Here is a 17,450-nt window from a genome sequence, read left to right as displayed (position 1 = left end):
CAGGACATCACAAATCAGAAAGCTTTACATTAATATACATACTTAAAACAGTATATATGATCACATCTCATTACATTTTGACACGGTAACAGTTACATAGTAACAATTTCTTTTTTCTGGTACAAATCACATTCTTTACTTAAACATGATAATGTTTTTCACAGTCTCTTGAGATATTGACCTATGCTCTCTATTTCCCACAGATTTTCTGCTTCCTCCCTCCCTTCTCTCCACAGATCTCTGAGGTAATAGTTCTCTCGGGTGATGAACAGGGCCAGGCTACCTGCTGCCTTGACTGGGACCTCGATGCCTTTGAACAGCCCCATGTTCCTCAGTCTCCACAGGGCGTCTTTCCCACTGTTCACCACGGCCCAGATCCTGTCAAACACGTCAGGAGGAAGTTTGACAGGAGAGATGCCGTATATGACGAAAGCAGCGGTCAGGGTAAATTGGGGCGAGAGAGCCTGCAACCAATCTTCAAACTGTGCCCAGAAGGCCTTAGCAAAAAAACAGGACCACAGGAGATGGGTCACAGTCTCCTCCTCACCGCAGCCCACCCTAACGCAGCGAGGGCTGGGGGTGAGGCCCCTACGGTACAAGAAAGTTCGTACCGGTAAGCACTGGTGGACGACACTCCAGGCTAAATCTCTGTGAATGTTGCACAGAAACTTAGAGGATGTGTGTTTCCACACCTTCCTTGTTTGGGCTGATGTTAAAATGCCCACAGGGGTCTGCCTATTATTCTGGGGTGCAACGAAATCTTCCAGTTTTTGGACGCTGACATCTCGGAGGGGAATATGGCCAATTGGGTGAGATCTTAGAATACTTTTAACTGTCCCATAAATTGCAGGGCATGTGTCAGAGAGTGGGACATCCAGCTTGGGTCTGACACCCCACACTCTGAACACCTCCCTACCTACCCAGAGCCTGGAAAAATAAGTCCAGGTACGCGCTGCAGGTGCTGTTGCAAAGCCTCTCAGCACAGAGGCCAGGAAAATGCACAGCAGCTTCGTAGCAATATCTGGGACAGACTTCCCCCCTGAGGGTAGCGGCCTGTACATTATTTCCCTTCTGAGTCTTTCCTGCTTTCCACCCCATAGAAATTGAAACATCAATCTCCTCAGCACCGCCGCAACACGGTGTGGGATTGGGAAGGTAGAAGCCAGAAAAATCAAGACAGGCAAGAGCTCGGCTTTGATGACCAGCAGCTTCCCTGTCATGGTGAGGTCTCGGTCCTTCCATTGTATCAGTTTTTTGTTTAAGATTGGCAATTTGTTCTGCCAATTTACTGTTCCCATCTCTTCTCCAAAATACACCCCCAGGACCTTAATTCTCTTCTCTTGCAGCCTGAGATCATGTCCTTCTTTTGGCTCCCTCCAGTTCTGATAAAAAATCTCACTCTTAGATTTGTTAATTTTTGCAGAGGAAGCCAAGGAGAAACGATCACAGCACTGCAGAGCTCTGCTAATTGAGGCATTGTCAGAGAGGAGCAGGGCGACGTCATCCATGTATAGAGATGTCTTTACCTCTCCTCCCCCACTTCCAGGCACTGGTATCCCATTAATGGCCTGATCCTGGCGCAAGGCACAGGCTAAGGGCTCCATAGCCAAAACGAATAACAAGGGGGATAATGGACAGCCCTGCCTCACCCCTGAACAGACTTCAAAGGGGCGTGATCTATTGCCATTAACCATTACTCTGCTGTTGCTACCTGTGTACAGCAGGTTAATCCACTTTCTCATGATGGGGCCAAACTTCATGTGCTCAAGTACCGATGTTAAGTACTGCCGGTTTAGGAGGTCAAAGGCCTTTTCTAGGTCTACACCTAAAATGCACAGAGGGAGGGAGCGATCCTCTGAGTACAGACAGACATCCCTCAACAAGGCCAGGTTGTCGCTCATCAGGCGTCCTGCTATCCCACAAGTCTGTTCTTTCCCTACCAGTGAGGCCACTACATTTTGTAGGCGCAGGAAAAGGGCTTTGGACAGGATCTTAGTGTCCACGCCTAACAGGCTGAGGGGTCTCCAGTTCTTTATGTCATTCTTTGCTCCTTTCTTAAACAAGAGAGAGATAGTGCCTTCTCTTAAGGAGTCAGGCAGCAATTCTGTCTTATAGCTTTCCTCGAATAGGAGCAGTAGCGGATCCTGAAGCAGATCCCAAAAGGTGCAATAAAATTCTTTAGGGAGCCCGTCAGCACCCGGAGTTTTCCCCTTCTGTAAGCTCTCCATAGCCTGTCTCAGCTCTTCTACTGTCAAATCCCTCTCAAGTACTTCCCTATCTTCTTCACTCAAAACGTTTTCTAGCTTTGAGGTAAAAAAATGAATTTCTCGATCCTTTACCTCTGTAGAGCTGTACAGTCTTGAGTAGAAGGCCTCGGTGCAGGAGAGGATAGCACTCGGCTCTGTTCTCTCTTGTCCCTCCTCATCAACTACACTTTCCATGACAGACTTGGAGCCTACCACTTTCCTGAAAAAGAGGCGAGTACACTTCTCATTTTCTTCCAAGAACTGCACTCTGCTTCTTAACAGCACTCCTCGACTACTTTCTTCGGCTGTGCTCCGGATGTCCTTTTTTAAAAGGGTGATATCCTCAAGCACATCGAAGCCACTGTGCAGCATCGTGTAGAGACGCTGCAGCTGCCTCTGTTTCCTGGCTAGCACTCCTCTCCGTCTGGCAGCAGCCTTCCTTCCCTCAGCCATGAAAAAGACCTTTGTCCTCATCTTCACCTCCTCCCACCACTCTCCTACTGACCCGTACAGACACTGCAAGGACAGCCACTGTGATAGTTTCTCCTTGTAGCGGGATACTACCCCCTCGTTCTCTAGCAGCTTTGTGTTGAGTTTCCAGAGGCCTGGGCCAAAGACAGTCCTGCCCTGGAGTTCCACTCTACACCCTAAAGCCTGATGATCTGAGAAGAAGACAGGCTGAAGAGTGACCCCAACAACTTTCACTCTCTCTGAGACAAAGCAAGAGTCAATTCTGGAGCTGCTATTCCTCCCTGACCATGTATATCCTGCTGTTGTGGGATATATACATCTATATGTGTCTGAGAGTTTAAAGTCTTGAACTAAGTTTTGCAGGGCCAGTGAGCTGGAATCCAATTTTATCGGAGAGCTAGACTGCCTGTCTGTGTGCTCTAAGATACAATTAAAATCCCCTCCCACTATCACGTCTGTGCTACTTAACAATAGGGGAGAGAGTGCCTTGAGTAGCTCCACCCTTCCTCCCACGTCAGTAGGACAATACACATTGATTAGCCGCAGGTTAACGGTCCCCCATTCCACATCCACACACAGCAACCTGCCATCTATGACCCTCTGAATACTTTTCAATTTGAAAGCCCATCCTTTGAAAAGAATGGCCACGCCAGAGGCTCTGTTGTTATTGTCCCCTGACCAAACAGAAGGCCCTTTATCCCACCTATCTTCAAAGCTTTTATACCTCTCTTGATAGGCTAAAGCACACTCCTGCAACATCAACACATCTCCCTCTCTCTGCTGGAGGTAATCAAAGACACACTGGCATTTAACTCTGTCATTGATACCTCTGGTGTTAAGAGAAATTATGTTTAGAGCCATATTACATAAGAAAGTGGAACCAATCTTTACAAAACACATTTCTCTTCGGTCTCACCTGTTACCTTCTTCTTTTTCTTTTTCTTCTTACCAATTTCCTGCCAGCCATCCTCTGAATGAGCCTTCATCAGGGTGGCAGCAGTAAAAGCATTCACGGAGTCCATTTCAAGGAAGGGGGTAGAGGGAGGGGTGGAGGGGTTCCAGCTGTCCCCATCGCCATGCTCTCCTTCCTCCTCGCTCGGGGAGAAAACAGAGTCATTTTTCCTTTTCCTCAAGTCCAGCTCCTGGGAGCACTGAGGGGAAAGGGGTGCAGCCGATGCACCAGTCTCCTCTTCCCCCTCACCCACCAGCTGTTGCAGATCCTCCGTGACGGACTGGATGGAGGAGAGGAGGGCATCTGTAGCACTTGCAGAGTCTGAGAAAAGCAGCTCCGCTGAATCCTGGGTATCGTCGCTGGACCCGCTCCACCGGTGGGGGCCCCACACTGGCCCTCGTTCTGAGGAGCAGGAGTGGGGGAGGGGTCCTCGCTGTTCTCGGGGGTTTTCAAACCCTCGTGCTTGTCTGGTGCAGTCTGCGGTTGTGGGAGCGTAGTGGATTTCTCTTCCACCGGCCCCGGAGCCACAGCAGGACTGATCCTGGCTGGAGGCTGAGACTCTTTGTCCAACAAGGGTTCTTTGTTTGACTTGTTGTTTGCTTTGGCTTTTTGGGCCGGTTTGGCTGAAACAAGCACTGCCTCATCCTTTCTCATTTTGAGTTTATTGGCGTAGGCGTGAGGGCAGTTCTTAAAAACGTGTCCTTCCGAGCCACATAAATTGCACTTTGGCAGCATTGAACAGTCAGAGGCTAAATGTCCCTGTTTGCCACAGGTCTTGCAGCATTTCACAGTGCAGGACGATGCCAGGTGTCCCACAGCACCACAGCGCCGACACACCTTTGGTTGTCCCACATAAAAAACATAGCCATTGCAGGCGCCCAGCCGGATTGTAGAGGGCAGGTGCCTTAAGCCTCCATTTACATTGTCCGGTAGCAAGCGAACCTCAAATTTTCTTGCTCCTGTTTTTATACCGTCAACATCTCTAACCTCAGTTCCATGGTGGACGGTGCAGTACTGCTTAAGCCAGGTGTGAATGTCCTCCGTCTTTGCCATTTCCGAGAACATAACAACATGCACCGTTTTCCTCTCTCTCTGTGTCAGAGGCTGCAAGTTGATCTTCTCAAGGGCAGGAACTTTCCCTCTTTTTGCCTCAAACACATCCACACATTGTTCAAACAGAGAATAGGTAGCAAAAACAACCTCAAATGCTTTCTGACCTGGGAGAGCGAAGATGAAATACAAGTGCCGAGGTTCAAAGCCAAGTTCCTTCTGTAACACTTTTCTGCTGAACTGCATACGATCCATGAAGAGGTCATCCAAAAGCTCAAAACGTACAGCATTCTTGCGGGATCCAAAGGTTGCCATCTCAAACTGCAAAACAAACACTGCTTCCACAAAACAAGAAAACAATCCAACTACTCCAACTACAGGCTGATCAAGGTATCTCCCCTGCCAGGTAAGCCGAGAGCTGCAGGCGATGAGCCCGGAGCTGAACGGGCCCCACTGGCTCGTTTGTAAGGCCAGGTGCATTGCCAACCACGACCGGCAGGGCAGAGGCCTTGAAGGCGGCCTGGGCTCCTGCAGCTGTCCAGCCACACACTCTGGTTTCTCTTCATCTCGTACAAATCTTTTGCCTTTTACTAAAGATTTCCATGGAGAGGAGCATGAATGAGTTCCATACAATTTTTGTGCTTCCCTGCCTTCGGGTGGGGCGCAGCTGGGCTGGTCAAAGAGAGAAAACAAAACCGCTCACAATCGCTCTTACAATGCAGTAAGTAGCACAGGCTACTTAAACACATGAATGCAAAACAGCATTTTTCAGCTGATTTAAAATGTACCTAAAGGAGAAGCATTATTGAAGACCATCAATTACCAAGAGCTTTTGTCAAAGGTTTTGGTGGTCATTTTGAATGACCACAGAGCGCTGTGACCTCGTTTTTACATCTCATCCAAAAGACAGCGCCATTTTACAACACAGCATCTCCGTCACTATACTGGGGCATTGGGACCCGCACAGACCTCAGGGTGAGCGCCCCCCCCGCCGGCACCATTAACACCGCTTCCAGCTGGAAGCTTTGTTTTTCCCTGTAGCTCACCCTCATCCGGGTACTGACCTGGCTCACACCTGCTTAGCTTCAGTGGGTTTTCAGTTGCGAGTTGCAAGGGGATGCAAGTGATGGAGCCGCTCGCTGCAAAAGCCACTGCATTGGCCGGGAATCGAACCCAAGCCTCCCGCGTGGCAGGCGAGAATTCTACCACTGAACCACCAATGCTCAGTGCCTGGGCCTTCAAAAAAGACGCTTTTTTGGTGCTCTGTGCAAAACGCATCGACATCTGCTTCCAGCTGCAAAATGCCATTCGCGGACGCTGAAGAACTTATTTCCAAGGCAGCGGGTACAAGCGATTGGGCGTTTTAAAACCACCAGGAACAGCAAAGAGGCGCGCTTCTTTGCTTGTGCCGAAACACACCGACTGGAGGCGGACAACGTAGTCGGCAGGATTGGAACCTGCGCGGGGAGACCCCAATGGATTTCTAGTCCATCGCCTTAACCACTCGGCCACGACTACAGCAAGCCCCACCGCCGCTGCGTTCTTGCTACAATCTTACCTGGATCACGAGGCGCCAGCGGAAGCCTATTTCAAAGTCGTTCTCCGTTTCAAAAAAACATTTCCAAAATACAAGCCTTGCAGACAGACACGCCTCAGAGGATTTAAGGGTGGCTTCATGTCGGAATGATAAAGTCTCCCCGTCCGGACATGAAAATGCCACTTTGTTACACACAAAAAAAGAATCAACAACAGAGAAATGCCCACAAGCATTTGAAAAGCCGCACCACGTCGCACTTGAAATAGCTCTTATATTAGTGGTAGACGCAGGAATCGCCTTTTTATTTACGCTCTTACCAACGCGATGGAAAGCAAAACAAAGCAAAGCAGAGCAAAACAAAACAAACAAACGAAAACCCTCACGTCCTGCACTTGCATATAACGCCGTTACGTGCCCAAGCGGTATTGTACGTCATCCTAGCACTGCACCCCGGGTCGTACGGTATATAGGAACGAGCACACGCCACGAATCGTCTCGAATCACTCCCTACAGCTGTAAGGCGCCTTGAAGCGTGCACCCCCAACATTCTTCTTTGCGCATCTGTGAAAGGTAAACTCTTGAGCAAACTCTGAACCAGCTCTAAGGAAACTAATCCGATTAGACGTTACTTTGACTCATCTTTTTACGCTCAGTGCTGGATTGCTCAAACTCCAGCTAGGGTTAGGGTTAGCATTCCCACGCTACTTAGACACTTTGTTTACGCTCAGTGCTGGATTTTGGGAACTTCAGGACGAGTGGGAATTTTCTCCTATCTGTCCATTCTGTTTTGTTTTGGAGACTCTTGGCTGCCTATGTTGTTCAGTGCAGCGTGAAGGAAACATTTTCCAAAACTGTGTCAGCTCAAAAGTTGTAAGAAAACCTCTCCAGCTGCTTTAACTCTCTTCATTTTTGTCATTTAATGTGACACTCGATGTATAACTGGAGCCTCACATATGCAAATGGTGAGGCTCCAGTTCGACACCCAGTTCGACACCACTTTACAGTATATGACAAAAGCATGGCAGACTGTGCCGGACCAGCTGGTAACTTCCGCTTATTTTGACCATATTAAACATTGGAAATCTTCCCACTTGCATTTGTGACACTTGATTTTGGCTCCACCTAAGACACTCTTAAATCTTCAAACACTTTTCTCTTCTCCCGCAACACACTTGTCTGTCGGCACTATGTGGCAGCGTTGCATGACAACCCATCTCACCACGGAAAGGAACCTAACAGCTTTGGTAAGAGAGTAGAATTACCTGAAGAACTGCTTTCCATGGAAGCAGGACCAAGCGATGTAGCATTTTTATAGTACCAGGAAAGGAGAAGCGGCACTTCGCCTTTGCCGCATAGGCACAAGGTGACGTGCAGCAGACGCCGTAGTCGGCAGGATTCGAACCTGAGCGGGGAGTCCCCAATGGATTTCAAGTCCATCGCCTTAACTACTCGGCCACGACTACAGCGAGCTCGCCGCCGCCCCATTCCTCCTATAATCTAACACGGAGTGCGAGGTGGCTGCGGAAACTTTTTTAAAGTCGCTCTACATTAAAAAAAAAATACCTTTCACAAGATACATGCCGGCAGACAGACACGCCTCAGAGGGTTTAAGGCTGGCTTCACGTTCAAATGATAAAGTCTCCCCGTCCGGATGTCAAAATGCAACTTTGGCAGACAGAAAAAACATCAACAAACCACAAATGTGGACAAGGATTTTACAAGCTGCACCACACTACACTTTCAAAAACATTTACATTCGTGTTAGATGCAGGAATTGTCTTTGTTTTGCGTGCTTACGAACGCCATAGAAAACGAAACAAAACAAAAGCCCTCAGCTCCTGCACTTGATTATAATGCCGTTACGTGTCGAAGCAGGAATTTACGTCATCTTACCACTACAACATGGGGAATAGAGGGAAATGAACACACGCTACGAATCGTCTCAATCACTCCCTAGAGTCGTAAGGCACATTGAAGGGTGCACCCCCATCATTAATCGTTGGGCCTCTGTAAAAGGAAAGCTGTTGAGCAGTCTTTGAAACAGCTCGGATGAAACACTTGATTGCTTCCATGTGCATCTGGAGCCCACTTCTTATTTTCACTTCACGCCGCCCAAAGCATTTCTAAAACAGGAGATTCGCGTTTGGGAATGCGCCCTGCCCTACAAATAAAACAGGTCTACGGGTCTGAAACCTGCTCCACGGAAAACAGTTCTGTTGCGCTTTTGATCCAAGGGAGATTCTCTGTTCTTACTTTTTGATGACATAACACCCAAAGGGGCTTCTTTGGAGCTGGATTCCAACCAGCATCCTAAAGTTTCTTGGCGGTATCCTTTACAGTCCTCTGTTCGGTCGACAAGGAACAGAAGGGGGCAGCTTTCCTCACACATACAGTGCAATGTACTGTAGTGTTCCCCTTCATTGAATTCGCAGTTCTGCATCAGACCTCAAACTCGTTTCCTTAGCTTGGATTTAAGCCACGAAGCAGGCTTCTACTGTATAAACGTCTAGAGGAATCACAAACTATTTGAGAGGCCATCATCCCATTGGGAACTGACAAAGTCTATCCCTAAACACCTAGCGCAGTCTCTCGAGAGACTGTCAAAAATCGCTTTCTCCGTTTGTGCTGCAAGTAAGTGAAAACGCGGTCTCAACCCAGAGCCACTTGGCAGCAGCGGCACGTAAATACTGTTACTGCCACTGCTCGATACCAACGTTAGCCTACTATACCATGTTCAGCCACCGCTAGAAAATGTAAGGCTCTAGTACTGGAGCAAACAAAAGGAGGGCCAACGTCGAACAGGCACACGTGTCAGACATGGAGAGCGACAAGGATGGGATTCGAACCCATGCATGCAGAGCACAATGAATTAGTAGTCCATTGCCTTAACCACTCGGCCAACTCGGCAACGAAACTGGGCTGTCCAGACATGGGTTGGCGCGCTCCAGATGATCTTTTTCTTTTTTTTCCCTCGTACTCGAGGGTCATTTTCCTGTTCCACATGCGATTTCAACATTTTCCTTGGGAGATGTCAAGCCAGCAAGCCACTGCTGTGGTTCAGTGGCCAGTGTGGAGTTCAGTGGCCCTGTTGTACACAGAAAGCACATTGAGCTCCTTGGACATGAAAAGTTCCAGATAAAAGCCATTTGTCATCCTTTCTCTTGGTGTCGATGTTGCTATTGTATAAAGGTGGCAACTTGCTCAGCGAGCAGGCGGAGCACACACCGAATGCAGATGTGTCTGAGTGGTGTGTCCAAGTGGCTGCAAAAGGACAACTATCCCGGGGCGCCGTGGCTTAGTTGGTTAAAGCGCTTGTCTCTTAAACAGGAGATCCTGAGTCCGAATCCCAGTGGTGCCTTCTTTGTTCTGTCTTCTTGAACAGAACTGGTCCTTACAGACAACCGCCTACGGCTAGACTTAATTAAATGCAAGTATTCATTTCCTGTCTTTAACGCGACTTGTTTTTCTTAAAATGGATGCAACTTGCAAAACATGAAATACAAACATTGCTAATCAGCGCTAGCGGCTGGCAAAAAAAAAGAAGTCAGCAATGTTTTTTTTCTTTAACCTTAACCCTGCTAATGGAGAAGAGTTAAACGACCGAGTCTATGCAGCTTAAACGGTGCTCATGTCGGGTTCTTAGCTGAAAGGGTGGTAAATCACGCTCACCCCAGTCCTTAATCTTTTAAAAGGATACAAAATTGAACCTAGTTGCCACATCACATACATCCTGTTCAACGATAAAAAGGTGACATCTATCCTCGATCCAGAGTAAATCCCACATTGAGGGCATATTGTTTTCCACTTTACCATGAGTCGGGCTCAGCTGCACAGAGGCGAGAGCAGAGCAATGAGGTCACGGGGACAGGGGAGTCACACGCTGGCGGTTTAAACACGCGGAAGAAAACTGAGGGATCCACAGTATGTGGACCCTCCGTGCGCCATCAGTCCGCACTCCGGACTCTGAATCCTACCATCCAAGTTAAGATCTCGGCGGAACCTGAGGCACAGTTCCTTCTTAAAACGTAATCTGGTGAGCATTTCTAGAATCGTACTTGTATAGATGCAGCCTTTAATGTGTTGCTAGGTTAAAATTGATGACTTCTTGAACTTCAGTAGGCAACTTCCCTCTTGATTTCGGATTTAATTTCTTTATTACAGGGGCGCTTTTATGAAGACAGAGTCATGTTCAGGTACTTTGCTTGATGGAGGAAGCATATTTCGGACTCTGTGATCTGCTCACCTGGAAAGGTCTGCTGTACTACTACAAGAGAGAAGTAGAGTCTGGAAGAATGGACAATTTTATGATGCTTTGGAAGATTATGTTTTTTTTTTCTTTGAAATCGAAATGAATCAGAATATCAGTGCAAAAGACAAACTCTTGGTTTGGTTTAAAGAGATATGGTTTTAAAACAGACAAGATGTAGAAAACAGGTGTTTCTCACTTTTGGAAAAGAATGGACCGGGGGTAATATTTTACTAGTTGCAGTGCTGATCTCACTGGGTTACAGTCCTGCACTGTCACACCAGGGCCAGTGGCGCAATGGATAACGCGTCTGACTACGGATCAGGAGATTGCAGGTTCGACTCCTGCCTGACTCAGGTCGTTTTTAAACGCATCGGGCTACTCCCTAAGAAGTCTGTGCTACTTACTGCATTGTAATCGTACCCAGTAAGAGATTTCCTTCATGTAAATGAACTGCACCTGACAGCTTTAGAAAAACACCTGGGCTCAGTACGGTGCTGAGAGCTCAGCGTTGCTGTTCTAATTAGCACGCACTGCATCGGCTATGAGCCCGAACCTTTCAATTATTCCGATCAGTAAGTCAACACGTAGTCCACATGAACGGTAGAAATATTCTCTTGTCTGTCTCTTGTTTGTATAGAACTGAATGTCCCTGACAATGTACTGTTAGTTTTAATTGAAGAACGGCATTTGTGTTCAAATATACCAGACAAGTTTACGTAACTGCTCATGCGACACTCAGTTGTAATTAGTCAAGAAATAAAGTCGAACAACAGCTGCGGGTTTGATTCTGAACGTATGAGATTGCAGCGCCTTTTACTTTCATTGACAAATTATAGAGATTCGAAGAGAGATCCTTCAGACCGGCAAGCAAACCCACGGCTATTTCGGTTTTCTATCTAGGCAACGTTGGTGTCTGCAATAGCATACATGAAAGCGTGATGCAATTTCTGTGGCTACATTTGTTGCACGTCATGCACAGTAAGAGTGTTTCTTACACCAAATAAAAAGTCAACAATTAGCGATCACGCCTTCTCCTCAGTTAACCCACTGAAACCCTTGCTGTTAACAGTTCTTTACTGCGTGCTTTACCAGCACCTACATATCGTGTCGGTTCTTTCAGCTTTATTCATTAGGTTTTCAAAGGCATAAGTAGAGCACCAGAGGTTCGAACGCAAAATGCGTGGTTATCTGAAGAATTGATTTCCACGGCAGCGGGTCCAAACGATTTCGCGTTGTTATAGTACCAGGAAAGGAGAAGCGGCACTTCGCCTCTGCCGCGCAGGCACAAGGCGACGTGCGGCAGACGCCGGAGTCGGCAGGTTTCGACTCTGCGCGGGGAAGCCCCAACGCATTTCGAGCCCATCACCTTAACCACTCGAGCACGACAAATGCGAGCTCAACGCCGCCGCATTCCTCCTATAATCAAACACGGACTGCGAGGTGGCTGCGGAAACCTTTTTAAAGTTGGTCTTCGTTAAAAAAAATACCTTTCACAAGATTCGTGCCGGCAGACAGACACGCCTCAGAGGGTTTAAGGCTGGCTTCACGTTCAAATGGTAAAGTCCCCCAGTCCGGATGTCAAAATGCAACTTTGGCAGACAGAAAAAACATCAACAAACCAAAAATGTGGACAAGGATTTTACAAGCTGCACCACACTGCACTTTCAAAAGCATTTACATTCGTGTTAGACGCAGGAATTGCCTTTGATTTGCGCGCTTACGAACGCCATGGAAAACGAAACAAAACTAAAGCCCTCAGCTCCTGCACTTGATTATAATGCCGTTACGTGTCGAAGCAGGAATTTACGTCATCCTACCACTGCAACACGGGGAATAGAGGGAAATGAGCACAAGCTACGAATTGTCTCTAATCAGTCCCTACAGTTGTAAGGCGCCTGGAAGCGTGCACCCCCATCATTAATCTTTGTGCATCTGTGCAAGGTAAACTGTTTAAGCTGTTTAAGGCTTAGAAGCAGCTGACTGTTTCACTACCTAGCTGATTACTGTCAGTCAGGGAGCTCAGAGGTGAAAAGCCTGTCTGAGAGACAATTCGCCGTCGATCAGTTCAATATGTTCCGTACCAGCTCGGCGCACCTGAGATCATCTTGGTAGCCGTGTAGCTCAGATGAGTGAGAGCGTGTGTGTGTACCACCGTGATTGGATGCCGGTCCTTCTCAGGTCACAGTAAACCTTCTGCTGCCTAACTTCCCTAATTTTGGGGATCCCTTTGAAAAAGCAAAGGAAAACTAAACTGGCTCTTCATCAGCGTGATCGACCCAACCCAGTGTGCCCCAGTGGCCTAATGGATAAGGCACTGGCCTTCTAAGCCAGGGATTGTGGGTTTGAGTCCCATCTGGGATGCTCCTGTCCCATTTTGAGCATACAAATGTCCTTGTGATTTGCAAAGCTGCAACCCCACCTTACTCAGTGAGCGTCTCTGCTTTTCTCTCACATACAGTTGGGAGAAAAACTTTTGTAAACAGCCCTTCAGAATGATGTGGATTTCTGCATGAATGGCTCCTAACATGTGATCTTATCTTTATCTAAGTCATAATAATTAATAAAGAGAGTCTGATTTCACAAACAACACACGCCCAACATTTGACATTGCTGTTTCTTTATTGACCAAATGGTTTAAACAATCAAGGTCATTGATGGAAAAAGTACGTGAACCCTTATATTAAGGAGCTAGTGGAACCTCCTTTATGACAAAAACCTCAACCCCCACTTTCTGTAGCGGCTTGTCAGACCTGAGCAGCGGTTAGGAGGTATTTTGGCCTATTCCTCTATGCAAAACTGTTTCAGTTCATGTATATTTTTGGGATGTCTTGCGCTGAATGGCCTGCTTCAGATCACGCCACAGCACTTCAATGGGATTGGGGTCAGGACTCTTACTTGGCCATCCCAACATACGGAATTTCTTCTGTTTCAGCCACTCTGTTGTTGATGTACTCCTTTGTTTTTGTCATGCTGCATGACCCAGCGTCTTTTGAGTTATAGATCACAGGCAGACACCCTGACATTCTGCTGTAGAATTTCCTGATACATCTCGGAATTCATCGGTCCCTCGATGATTGCAAGCCGTACAGCCTCCGCCATGCTTCCCAGGTGGGATGAGGTTTTGGAGTTGGTATGCGGTGCTTTGTTATCTCCAAACATAACGCTGTGCACATTTACCAACAAGTTCAACTTTTGTCACGTCTGTCCACAGAACATTGTTCCAGGAGTTGTGGAACATCCATGTGGTCTTTAGCAAACTTGAGAGGGGCAGTGGTGGTTTTTTTTGGGGGGAGAGCAGTGGTTTCCTCCGTGGTGACCTCGCATGATCACCACTCCTGTTCAGATTTCTTCTTATGGTGGACTCATGAACACAGACGTAAGACAAAGTAAACCACCTGTTTGCTAGATCCCATCCCCACTCAGCTAGTCAAAGATTCCCTCGAAGGACTGGCAGGACCTATAATTAGTATGATGAATGCATCGCTTGCGTCAGGCGTCGTACATGATCAATTTAAGGTAGTGGTTCTTAGACCGCTCCTTAAGAAGTCAAATTTGGATCCACAAGTTCTTAACAACTACAGGCCTGTCTCAAAGGTCCCATTTCAATCTAAAAGTCTTGAAAGAATAGTTGTTGCCCAACATCAAATGGATTCAAATAATATACTTGAGAAATTTCAGTCTGGTTTCTGAAACTGCATTAACAAGAGTCGTAAATTATATTCTCTTAGCTACTGATGCGGGGAATGCAACAGTGCTAGGAATGCAAACTTTAGGTTGCGCTTCTTCATGCTGCATCATTGGCATGAGTGGAGCTTTTTAAACGTCTGTACTTACTGCGCCCCATAAGAAATCGTTTGTCCCTGTTCAAAAGAGATTGTGCGATGTCCTGCAGCGTTCGCAAAGCAAACCTTTGACAGTTTGAATAGAGGAATTTATTCTGCTTCCTGTGCGTGCAGTAGTTACAAACTTGAACGTCTTTACACGATCTCCTGCAGTTTTCAGTGGGCAGGCTTGGTCAGATGGCTTGGAAAAACGCACTGTTTCGGCTTGGGAAACATCATGAGCAGTGTCCTGCATGTTTTCTGTGTATAGCTGTCTTTTAACGCATTCAGAATTCATTCGAAATCATTGATTTCTCCAATTAACAAGGATCCCTTAAATGATGAGTCAAAGTAACATCTAATTGGATTAGTTTCCTTAGAGCTGGTTCAGAGTTTGCTCAAGAGTTTACCTTTCACAGATGAGCAAAGAAGAATGTTGGGGGTGCACGCTTCTAGGCACCTTACAGCTGTAGGGAGTGATTCGAGACGATTCGTGGCGTGTGCTCGTTCCCATATACCATACGCACCGGCGTGCAGTGCTAGGATGACGTACAATACCGCTTGGGCACGTAACGGCGTTATATGCAAGTGCGGGACGTGAGGGTTTTCGTTTGTTCGTTTTGTTTTGCTCTGCTTTGCTTTGTTTTGCTTTCCATCGCGTTGGTAAGAGCGTAAATAAAAAGGCGATTCCTGCGTCTACCACTAATGTAAGAGCTATTTCAAGTGCGACGTGGTGCGGCTTTTCAAATGCTTGTGGGCATTTCTCTGTTGTTGATTCTTTTTTTGTGTGTAACAAAGTGGCATTTTCATGTCCGGACGGGGAGACTTTATCATTCCGACATGAAGCCACCCTTAAGTCCTCTGAGGCGTGTCTGTCTGCAAGGCTTGTATTTTGGAAATGTTTTTTTGAAACGGAGAACGACTTTGAAATAGGCTTCCGCCGGCGCCTCGCGATCCATGTAAGATTGTAGCAAGAACGCAGCGGCAGCGGGGCTTGCTGTAGTCGTGGCCGAGTGGTTAAGGCGATGGACTAGAAATCCATTGGGGTCTCCCCGTGCAGGTTCGAATCCTGCCGATTACGTTGTCCGCCTCCAGTCGGTGTGTTCCGGCGCAAGCAAAGAAGCGCGCCTCTTTGCTGTTCCTGGTGGTCTTAAAACGCCCAATCGCTTGTACCCGCTGCCTTGGAAATAAATTCTTCAGCATCCGCGAATGGCATTTTGCAGCTGGAAGCATATGTCGACGCTTTTTGCACAGAGCACCAAAAAAGCGTCTTTTTTGAAGGCCCAGGCACTGAGCATTGGTGGTTCAGTGGTAGAATTCTTGCCTGCCACGCGGGAGGCTTGGGTTTGATTCCCGGCCAATACAGTGGCTTTTGCAGCGAGCGGCTCCATCACTTGCATCCCCTTGCAACTCGCAACTGAAAACCCACTGAAGCTAAGCAGGTGTGAGCCAGGTCAGTACCCGGATGAGTGTAAGCTACAGGGAAAAACAAAGCTTCCAGCTGGAAGCGGTGTTAATGGTGCCCGCGGGGGGGCGCTCACCCTGAGGTCTGTGCGGGTCCCGATGTCCCAGCATAGTGACGGAGACGCTGTGTTGTAAAAGGGCGCTGTCTTTCGGATGAGATGTAAAACCGAGGTCATAGTGCTCTGTGGTCATTAAAAATGACCACCAAAACCTTTGACAAAAGCTCTTGGTAATTGATGGTCTTCAATAATGCTTCTCCTTTAGGTACATTTTAAATCAGCTGAAAAATGCTGTGAAATAGGGGGACACTTCAGGCCAGTGTAGGATTTGGGTTACAAGAACCATGAAACTGCACGAGAAAGCCCGTACACTGAATTACACGGCTTTCTATTCAAAGGAGGGCAAAAGAAATTCCCTGAGTTCGATTTTTTGCAGCACAGAGAGGACCACCGTCGTGAGGTCGGTTAGCTCAGTTGGTTAGAGCGTGGTGCTAATATGGCCAAGGTCACGGGTTTGATCCCCGTACGGGCCAGGTTCTTTTCTCCTCTCTTACCAAAGCTGTTAGGTTCCTTTCCGTGGTGAGATGGGTTGTCATGCAACGCTGCCACATAGTGCCGACAGACAAGAGTGTTGCGGGAGAAGAGAAAAGTGTTTGAAGATTTAAGAGTGTCTTAGGTGGATTCAAAATCAAGTGTCACAAATGCAAGTGGTTGGATTTCCAATGTTTAATATGGTAAAAATATGCAGAAGTTATCTGCCGGTCATGGCACAGTCTGCCATGCTTTTGTCAGATACTGTAAAGTGGTGTCGAACTGGAGCCTCACCATTTGCATATGTGAGGCTCCAGTTATACATCGAGTGTCACATTAAATGACAAAAATGAAGAGAGTTAAAGCAGCTGGAGAGGTTTTCTTACAACTTTTGAGCTGACACAGTTTTGGAAAATGTTTCCTTCACGCTGCACTGTACAACATAGGCAGCCAAGAGTCTCCAAAACAAAACAGAATTGACAGATAGGAGAAAATTCCCACTCGTCCTGAAGTTCCCAAAATCCAGCACTGAGCGTAAACAAAGTGTCTAAGTAGCGTGGGAATGCTAACCCTAACCCTAGCTGGAGTTTGAGCAATCCAGCACTGAGCGTAAAAAGATGAGTCAAAGTAACGTCTAATCGGATTCTTTTCCTTAGAGCTGGTTCAGAGTTTGCTCAAGAGTTTACCCAGTGGGCATTGATTCGTCGAATATACGTATATTCACGGCGAAAATACGGCTATACGTATATATACGTCGCCTCGACGTATAATCAACGTCGAATTGCAACCGTAAAATCGACGACATTAATAAACGCATATATAACGTCGAAAACACATCTAACACAGTGCCTGAGGCTTTTTACTGTATGTATCGTGTGTGCCGCAACTAGGAGTATACGGCACTCTGCACAGTGTACGAAGTAAATTATTTTCGCAGTAATTAATTTACACGTGTATAATAAATATAGTAAATATAATAAATTAATTACTGCGAAAATAATTTTCTTCGTAAATCCTGCAATCCAGATGATTGGGGTATTGGTGCATGGCTACAGTCTGTGCTAGGAACATGGAGAGGGTCTCTGGTTCAATACATATTTGTGGGTCTGGTATTATTCGTTATGATCATA

General features: G+C 47.0%; 9 non-coding genes across 9 annotated transcripts; 5 read left to right on the top strand and 4 right to left on the bottom strand.

Annotated features, from left to right (window-relative positions):
• Positions 1-5,265: 5,265 nt before the first annotated feature.
• LOC148634871 (U5 spliceosomal RNA) lies at positions 5,266-5,382 on the top strand. The gene has a single exon (XR_015933322.1). It is a non-coding gene; the product is annotated as a U5 spliceosomal RNA (small nuclear RNA).
• Positions 5,383-5,871: 489 nt separating this feature from the next.
• On the bottom strand, positions 5,872-5,942 carry trnag-gcc (transfer RNA glycine (anticodon GCC)). The gene has a single exon. It is a non-coding gene; the product is annotated as a tRNA-Gly (tRNA).
• Positions 5,943-6,155: 213 nt separating this feature from the next.
• On the bottom strand, positions 6,156-6,237 carry trnas-aga (transfer RNA serine (anticodon AGA)). The gene has a single exon. It is a non-coding gene; the product is annotated as a tRNA-Ser (tRNA).
• A 1,400-nt stretch (positions 6,238-7,637) lies between these two features.
• trnas-uga (transfer RNA serine (anticodon UGA)) lies at positions 7,638-7,719 on the bottom strand. Its single transcript has one exon. It is a non-coding gene; the product is annotated as a tRNA-Ser (tRNA).
• A 1,360-nt stretch (positions 7,720-9,079) lies between these two features.
• On the bottom strand, positions 9,080-9,163 carry trnas-acu (transfer RNA serine (anticodon ACU)). The gene has a single exon. It is a non-coding gene; the product is annotated as a tRNA-Ser (tRNA).
• Positions 9,164-9,540: 377 nt separating this feature from the next.
• trnak-cuu (transfer RNA lysine (anticodon CUU)) lies at positions 9,541-9,614 on the top strand. Its single transcript has one exon. It is a non-coding gene; the product is annotated as a tRNA-Lys (tRNA).
• Positions 9,615-10,785: 1,171 nt separating this feature from the next.
• On the top strand, positions 10,786-10,858 carry trnar-acg (transfer RNA arginine (anticodon ACG)). The gene has a single exon. It is a non-coding gene; the product is annotated as a tRNA-Arg (tRNA).
• A 1,935-nt stretch (positions 10,859-12,793) lies between these two features.
• Positions 12,794-12,866, top strand: trnar-ucu (transfer RNA arginine (anticodon UCU)). The gene has a single exon. It is a non-coding gene; the product is annotated as a tRNA-Arg (tRNA).
• A 2,459-nt stretch (positions 12,867-15,325) lies between these two features.
• On the top strand, positions 15,326-15,407 carry trnas-aga (transfer RNA serine (anticodon AGA)). The gene has a single exon. It is a non-coding gene; the product is annotated as a tRNA-Ser (tRNA).
• Positions 15,408-17,450: the final 2,043 nt, after the last annotated feature.

Source organism: Lepisosteus platostomus, unplaced genomic scaffold, assembly GCF_059453375.1.
Source record: "Lepisosteus platostomus isolate fLepPlt1 unplaced genomic scaffold, fLepPlt1.hap1 Scaffold_30_H1, whole genome shotgun sequence".
Classification (NCBI taxonomy): Eukaryota; Metazoa; Chordata; class Actinopteri; order Semionotiformes; family Lepisosteidae; genus Lepisosteus; species Lepisosteus platostomus.
The sequence above is the reverse complement of the archived record's forward strand: the minus strand, read 5'-3'. Positions and strand labels throughout refer to the sequence as shown.